We start from the raw sequence: 7,011 nt of genomic DNA, 5'->3' as shown, positions 1-7,011 counted from the left end.
CCTCTACTTTCCCATTTAAAAGATGAAAATGAACCAATGACCAAACCCCACAAAACTTTGAATAGAGATACTTTGCCTTTTGAGTAATATCTCATAAAAGGAAGAAATCCAAGCCAGTTTGGTGAAGCATAAGTGGGTGTGTTTTTTTAACTGCCTGTTGTATCCCATGCCCCATCCCCATGCCCAACCCCAAAAAAGGCCAGAGGGAGCTTTTGCTGAGCTCGATCTGAGGTCGCCAGATGTCCCAGATTTGAGAAGCCAAGCTCTGTTTCCAAGGTCGGCCCCACTTCAGCTTTTTAAAATTAACCTTCATCGGGATATTTATGTAATAGAAAGTGGTCCTTCAGGCTGTTCTCTCCTTCTCAAGTCTGAGCCACCTGTCATAGCCATGTGGTTATAGCTTCTCCAAGCCAAGAGAAGGAAGAGAAAGAGAGAGAGAGAGAGAGAGAGAGAGAGAGAGAGAGAGAGAGAGAGAGAGAGAATGAACCTGGGAGCAGGGTCTGAATAGTAGGAAAGATAGAAGGATCAAAACTAAGGCCATAGGTTAAAGGGAAAACAAATCTTGGCCTGTAATATATATATGTGTGTGTGTGTGTGTGTGTGTGTGTGTGTGTGTGTGTGTATGTATGTGTGTATATATGTGTGTGGTATGTATGTATATGTGTGTATACACACACATATATTACAGGGTTGCTATGAATCTGAATGAGGTAATGTGGGTAAGGCATTTTATAAAGTTTAAAGTTCTATGTAAATGCCAATTTATTCTTAGCATCAGTATTGGTGTTATCTCAATCTTCTCTTCTTGTTCAATGGTGTTCCAATAGAAATGGTCCTGGAACAAGTCACTATCAGACTATCATTCTTTCATATGTAATATTCGATTGCCTGGGTGGATAAGGTGACACTAATTGGAATAAAAATAGTATCTATGGTTATCTTCTATTGATTCGCTGAAAACATTCTCAGTATAAAATAACTACAGGAGAATAACTGGGCATAGACATGTATTTGTGTATGGATATGGATATATAGAATGTTGTTTTGGGTTTTCAGTCATTTTAGTCATGTCCAATTCTTTATGACCCCATTTGGGGTTTTCTTGGCAAAGATACTGTACTGGTTCACCATTTCCTTCTCCAGCTCATTTTTACAGATGAGGAAACTGAAGCAAACAGGGTTAAGTGATTTGCCCAGAATCACACAGCTAGTAAATGTCTGAAGCCAGATTTGAACCCTCAAAGATTAGTCTTCCTGACTTTAGGCCCAGCACTTTATACACTGTACCATCTAGCTGCCCATAAATATAGATATAGATAATACATAAAGATATAGATATGGATATCTTCATTGCTTACTTGGTTTTAATCTCCTTTACTTGATCTGTACATTTCTGAGACTTTTCCTGCCTCTTTACTTTGAAATTGTGAGTATTGGTAAGGTGACATCTATTAACAATATTATTCTTTAGTTTTTATAGCTCAGTGTTATATGAGGGCAATTTGAAACAACAGTTCTATCTGTGATCATGTTCTAGTTCCATTACTCTTTACTGGCCCCCAAAATACTTTAAAGCCCATATTTGTTGTAGAAGAATTGATTTATTATTTATCTGTCCATAAGATATAATGAATTTCTAGTGTATAGTTCTAGCCACCAGGTCATGACTTGCTACGCATTCAGTGGGTGCTAAATTTTTGTAGCCTGAGGTTCTGTGTTGCAGTTTCCACAAATTCCTTGTATTAATCTTTTCGGGACAAACCTTCTATAATTTCTGCTGGCTAATTAATCCTAAATGATTATCTTTCTTTAAATGTCCCTCAATTTCATCTCTAATTTCATCTAATCTATGGTTAGGAATGAAGTTATGTCTTGCTATTGCTTTGCCCTCATCAGCAATCTGTCATGTGATTTGTAACTCAAGGTATTGCTGACAAAAATCCATAGGAAGCCCTTTTCTATAAATGGTAAGAGCTGTTACCAAGTTTGTTATGATATAGCACTGGTGCATAATGAGTATATTCATGTCTTCAGTCCATTTTAGTCACTCTCAGGTTTGCCTAGATTAGCGATCAGCCCCCTTTCATGCTAGAGCATTTCCAGGAAATGATATATCGGTATTTCTCATTCACCCTGGATAGTCTTGTCTGTTTGTGATGGCAAAATACAAACAAGCATCACTCTCTCTGCTGTCTTTGGTGTCAAGCTGATTATCACAACACTTTTGAATAGATCTGGTCTTTAATTATTCTATTTCTTTGACTTTTAGAAGCATTTGCATTGCACTGGCTGGTGAATTAACCTGTTTAGTGATATTGCCATTGACCAATTCACCAGTGTTATGGAAACAATGGACTTGAATTTGGACAGACTTCGAGAGATAGTGGAGGTTAGAAGGTCCTGATGTGCTATGGTCCATGGGGTCACAAAGAGTCAAACATGACTGAATGACTGAACAACAACAATTTACCATTATTTCAGTGTTCTTTCCAGACCTTCATAATTACTGCACCCAAAGTCTCTACTAAACATCACTCTGCTTTCATTCCCCTTCTTTCTCATTGCTCCCCATCTTGGTATGGACTTTGAATGGGTGACATTGATGATGATGGTGGTAGTGGTGGTGATGATGATAACAATAATCATTTTTAACCCTTCAAAGCAGAGTCTGGAAGTCAAAGCAACTAGAAAACAAGAGGCCTCCAGAACTATCTCCCTTGAGAGACTTCTCAAGTTCTATGCAGACCATGCTTCTCTGTGGGGACTGTCATTGATGCCTACAAAGGGGCCTGCCTATTCTCTTACTAGGCTAAGCTTTATAACTCTTACCAAATTTTTCCTACTTTTTTTTCCTGAATGCCGATTTACACTGGCCCATTCAGTCTCTTCAAACATAACTGAATGTGCTCACCTGATCATTCATTTAGTCAATGAACATTTTATTAAGAAGTTACTTTGTGCAATGCACTGTGTGAAGTGGAAGGTGGCCTTTATCTCACCCCTCATTCCTGTCTCCAATTAGCTCATTCAAGGTCAGAGGCAGCTTGACACTGTCTCAAATATAACCACGTTTCTCTTAATGACTGGATAAATTCTCACCTATGCCACAGACTTCTTGATAAACATATTTATGGCTGGGAATATACTGTTCCTTCTTATGAAAAGAGGTAAGTTGAGCAAAGGAGGGGCTTAATTAGCTCTTTTAAAAGGACCTCAAATAGCTTTAAATTGTTCTTGCTTGCCATTGTTCCCCTCTCTACTGGAGTGGTCCTTGATTCCTCTAGATGACAAGGCTCAGTTCACCTTAAACTTCATTTATATGAGTATTATATCAAACTAAAGGAAAAAAAATGAGCTGAAAGACTTCTCCACCCCCTACAAGTGCACAAATATTCCCTCCATTGTATGTTCCCTGCCAGGGCTGCCAAAGAGCCTGATCCTTCAATCAAAAGATTTCCATTTCACTCTCAGAGAGTTCCGTCAGAAAAATTATCTGCCACGTACAGCCCAAATTTTCTTTCTCTTAAACCTCCCCATTTATTCCGTTCACACCTCACTGTGCCACCGTGGAGGATTCTTTTTTCCTTCTTGGTATTTAATCCCCACCAATATTTATAAAGACTGTCATTGGATTCCCTTGAAATCCCTTACATGAATTACACATACTTAGTTCAGTCTTCCCTCTGAAATTCCATGCTGAATGAGCGGAGTTATCCAAAGGATAAAGTAAAGTAATTCTCACTTTCTCTATTTCTGAATGGGAGGAGTGCCAGTGCAAATTGGAACTGAGCAGGTCCCAGCAAGTTGGCCATACTCTACCTGTAGAGCATTCAGGTTCATGATGAGGTTGACACTTCACCATATAGGATTCAGCTGCTCCCTTCCCATCTTCCCCTGGTGGAGTCATTTTTGTGTCCAGAGCAAACATTCAACAACTTTTTAAAAACAAGTGGTGCTGGGCAGCTAGGTGGCGCAGTGGATAGAGCACCAGCCCTGGAGGCAGGAGTACCTGAGTTCAGATCCAGCCTCAGACACTTAATACTTACTAGCTGTGTGACCCTGGGCAAGTCACTTAACCCCAATTGTCTCACTAAAAAACAAACAAACAAACAAACAAAACAAAAAAAAAAAACAAGTGGTGCTGGGCAGCTAGGTGGCACAGTGGATAGAGCACTGGCCCTGGAGTCAGGAAGACCTGAGTTCAAATCCGGCCTCAGATACTTGACATGTACTAGCTGTGTGATCCTGGGCAAGTCACTTAACACCAATTGCCTCCAAAAAAAGTGGCATTGGGCAGCTAGGTGGCACAGTGGAGAGATGACCTACCCTGGAGTCAGGAGGATCTGAATTCAAATCCAGCCTCAGACATTTATTAAGCAATGTGACCCTGGGCAAATCACTTTACCCAATTACCTCCAAAGATAAAAACCAAGTAGGGTTGGAGACATCCAAGATACCTCCTCATTCTAGAGAGAAAGAGACCTAAGATACCTTGATTATTCTTCTGGGAAGTTGGCTAGGGAAGAAGGTGAAAGGTATGGGATAGGAGGCTCTTATCTGGGAAAAAAGCTTCCTATTTTAATTTTTTTTTTTTGGCTGAGGCGCTAAACTTTGTGGCTACTAAAAGAATTCAAATCCTGTCGGTGTCATCTAAATTTCATGCCCTGGGACAAATACAGGGTTGTTCTGCCCTACTTAAAGCTCTATGATAATCTCCTTCAGTCCAGGTCACAGGAATTTATTAAGCTGTTATTTATGCCAGGTACTATCCTAAGTATTTTACAAATATTATCTCATTTGATCTTCACAGCAACCCTGGGAGGCAGATGTTATAGTTATTCACATTTTACAATGAAATTGAGTGACTTCCCCAGGGTTCCACAGCTTGTATATATCTGGGGCTAGATTTGAACTCAGGTTGTCCTGATTCCAGGCCCAGAGCTCTAATGCCTTCAGCACCTAACTGCCCCTAATAGTGGGGAGAATTAGCCAAATGATATGTAGAGGTGTTGGGGAGGAGGAAAGAGTCAGTGTCCTAGAAAGAAGTGGGCACAGAGGACCAGAATTTCTTGCCCCAGAAATTCCTGTTTCTGGTAATATCCATGTGCTCTTCCTTCATTAGATAAATGGATCATGGTATGGGATTTACCTTAGAGATATTCTAGTCCAACCTCCTAGTTGTGAGGAAACTGAGGCCCAGGCACACAAAGCAAATTACTTAAGATCCAAAGGTAGCAAGCAGCAGAACTACACCTAGAACCCAGACCTCCTCTCTCCCAGTCTGGTCTTTTTTCCATTACTCAAAGATTGCTTTCACTTCCATTCCTTTCCTGGGCTTGGATAGCAAAGCTATGCTTATATTTCCTACTCCAAATCAACTGAGGATTTACTCAGAAATAAATGGAGACACTAGATGAAGCGAGCATCACTCTGAAACATATATCTGATCTGGATGGCTCAGGACACATTTCCCATCATTCTCCTGAAAGCTTCCTACCAACAAACAGATGAGGGTCTTCCACACACCCCCCAAATCCCATTCTGGCCTAAAGTCATGGGCAGCCTAGGTTCCGTGGGCTCCACGATAGATTTCCCTAAGAAACAGACATTTCCTACAGTATATGCTGTAGCTAATAAGCTTATATTTGAAATGAGAGAAAAGGGAAACAGGATGGTTTCTTGATGAGCTCATTTCTTGCAGGACAGCCCAATAAATAGGAACAGGCTGCTTTTAGGACTTCCTCCAAGAAAACAAGGTGGCATCCCACCTTCCACCTCCCTTTCCTGAATTCCAACATCAATTTCAGCTGTAGAGGAATATTCAGACACTGTGAATATCTTTTTAAAGATTATTCAGAATGGGGGATTATACCAACTGTCATAAAAATAAAAAGTAATAATAGGTAACATTTATATAGGCAGGTAGGGGACACTGTGGATAGAGGGTCAGGCTTGGAGTCAGAAGACATGAATTCAAATCCAGCCTCAGATTCTTAGTAGCTGTTAGGGCAGGTCAGTTAGCCTCCGTTTGCCTTAGTTCCCTCATCTGTAAAATGGGGATAATGATAGCACCTACCTCCCAAGGTTGTTGGGAGGATCAAATGAAGTAATAATTGTGAAGTGCTTAGCACAGTGCCAAGCATCTAGTAAGTGTTGTATACATGTTAGCCATCATCATTATACGATAACTATTTAGCTATATGGGGAATATGCTTTCTATAATGAAAGATGAACTGTCTCTGGAGTCAGAAGCCCTAGGTTCTGTCAGATTTTGAACCAAACTGGGCCAAAACATGCAGATCATCAAGGGGCCATTTGTCAGAGTTGGGGAAAAGGACTCTAAGTCTCCAGGCTAGGACCACGAACCTCCCTTTTCCAGATACTTGCTTATCCCTGGAGAGCTCCAAAAAATGGTCTCTAACACTGCCTCTGACATTTATCATGGTGAACTTGGGGAAATGATTTCAATTTCTTGGGTCTCAGTTTCCTCATCTTTCAAATGAGGCATTGGAGCAGCTAGCCTCCGAGGTCCCTAGTTCAAATTCTATGAGTCTACAATCCTTAGAAATCCAGCCATATACTATACACAGACAAGATGGAACTAGTTAGTGTATACTCAGCATCCAATATCAGACCTAGAAATTCTGGCCCATGCAAGAGAGAGACAGAGACAGATAGAGAGAGAGAGAGGCAGAGAGACAGAGAGAAAGAGAGAGACAGAGACAGAGAGAGACAGAGAGAGAAAGAGCGAGACAGAGACAGAGACAGACAGACATAGACAGACAGAGAGAGAGAGGCAGAAAGACAGAGAGAGAAAGACAGAGACAGAGAGACATAGACAGACAAGGAGAGAGAGAGGCAGAGAGACAGAGAGAAAGACAGAGAGACAGAAAGAGACACAGAGACAGAGAAGGTACATTTGTGGCTACCCAAACTCCAGCTCAGGAAAGAGAATATAGAGGGACACGGTGAAAGCGACCAGGTCAGAGTAACCTGAATCTGTAGCTATTC

This window comes from Dromiciops gliroides, chromosome 1 (genome assembly GCF_019393635.1).
Source record: "Dromiciops gliroides isolate mDroGli1 chromosome 1, mDroGli1.pri, whole genome shotgun sequence".
Classification (NCBI taxonomy): Eukaryota; Metazoa; Chordata; class Mammalia; order Microbiotheria; family Microbiotheriidae; genus Dromiciops; species Dromiciops gliroides.
This window is presented reverse-complemented; position numbering follows the sequence as displayed.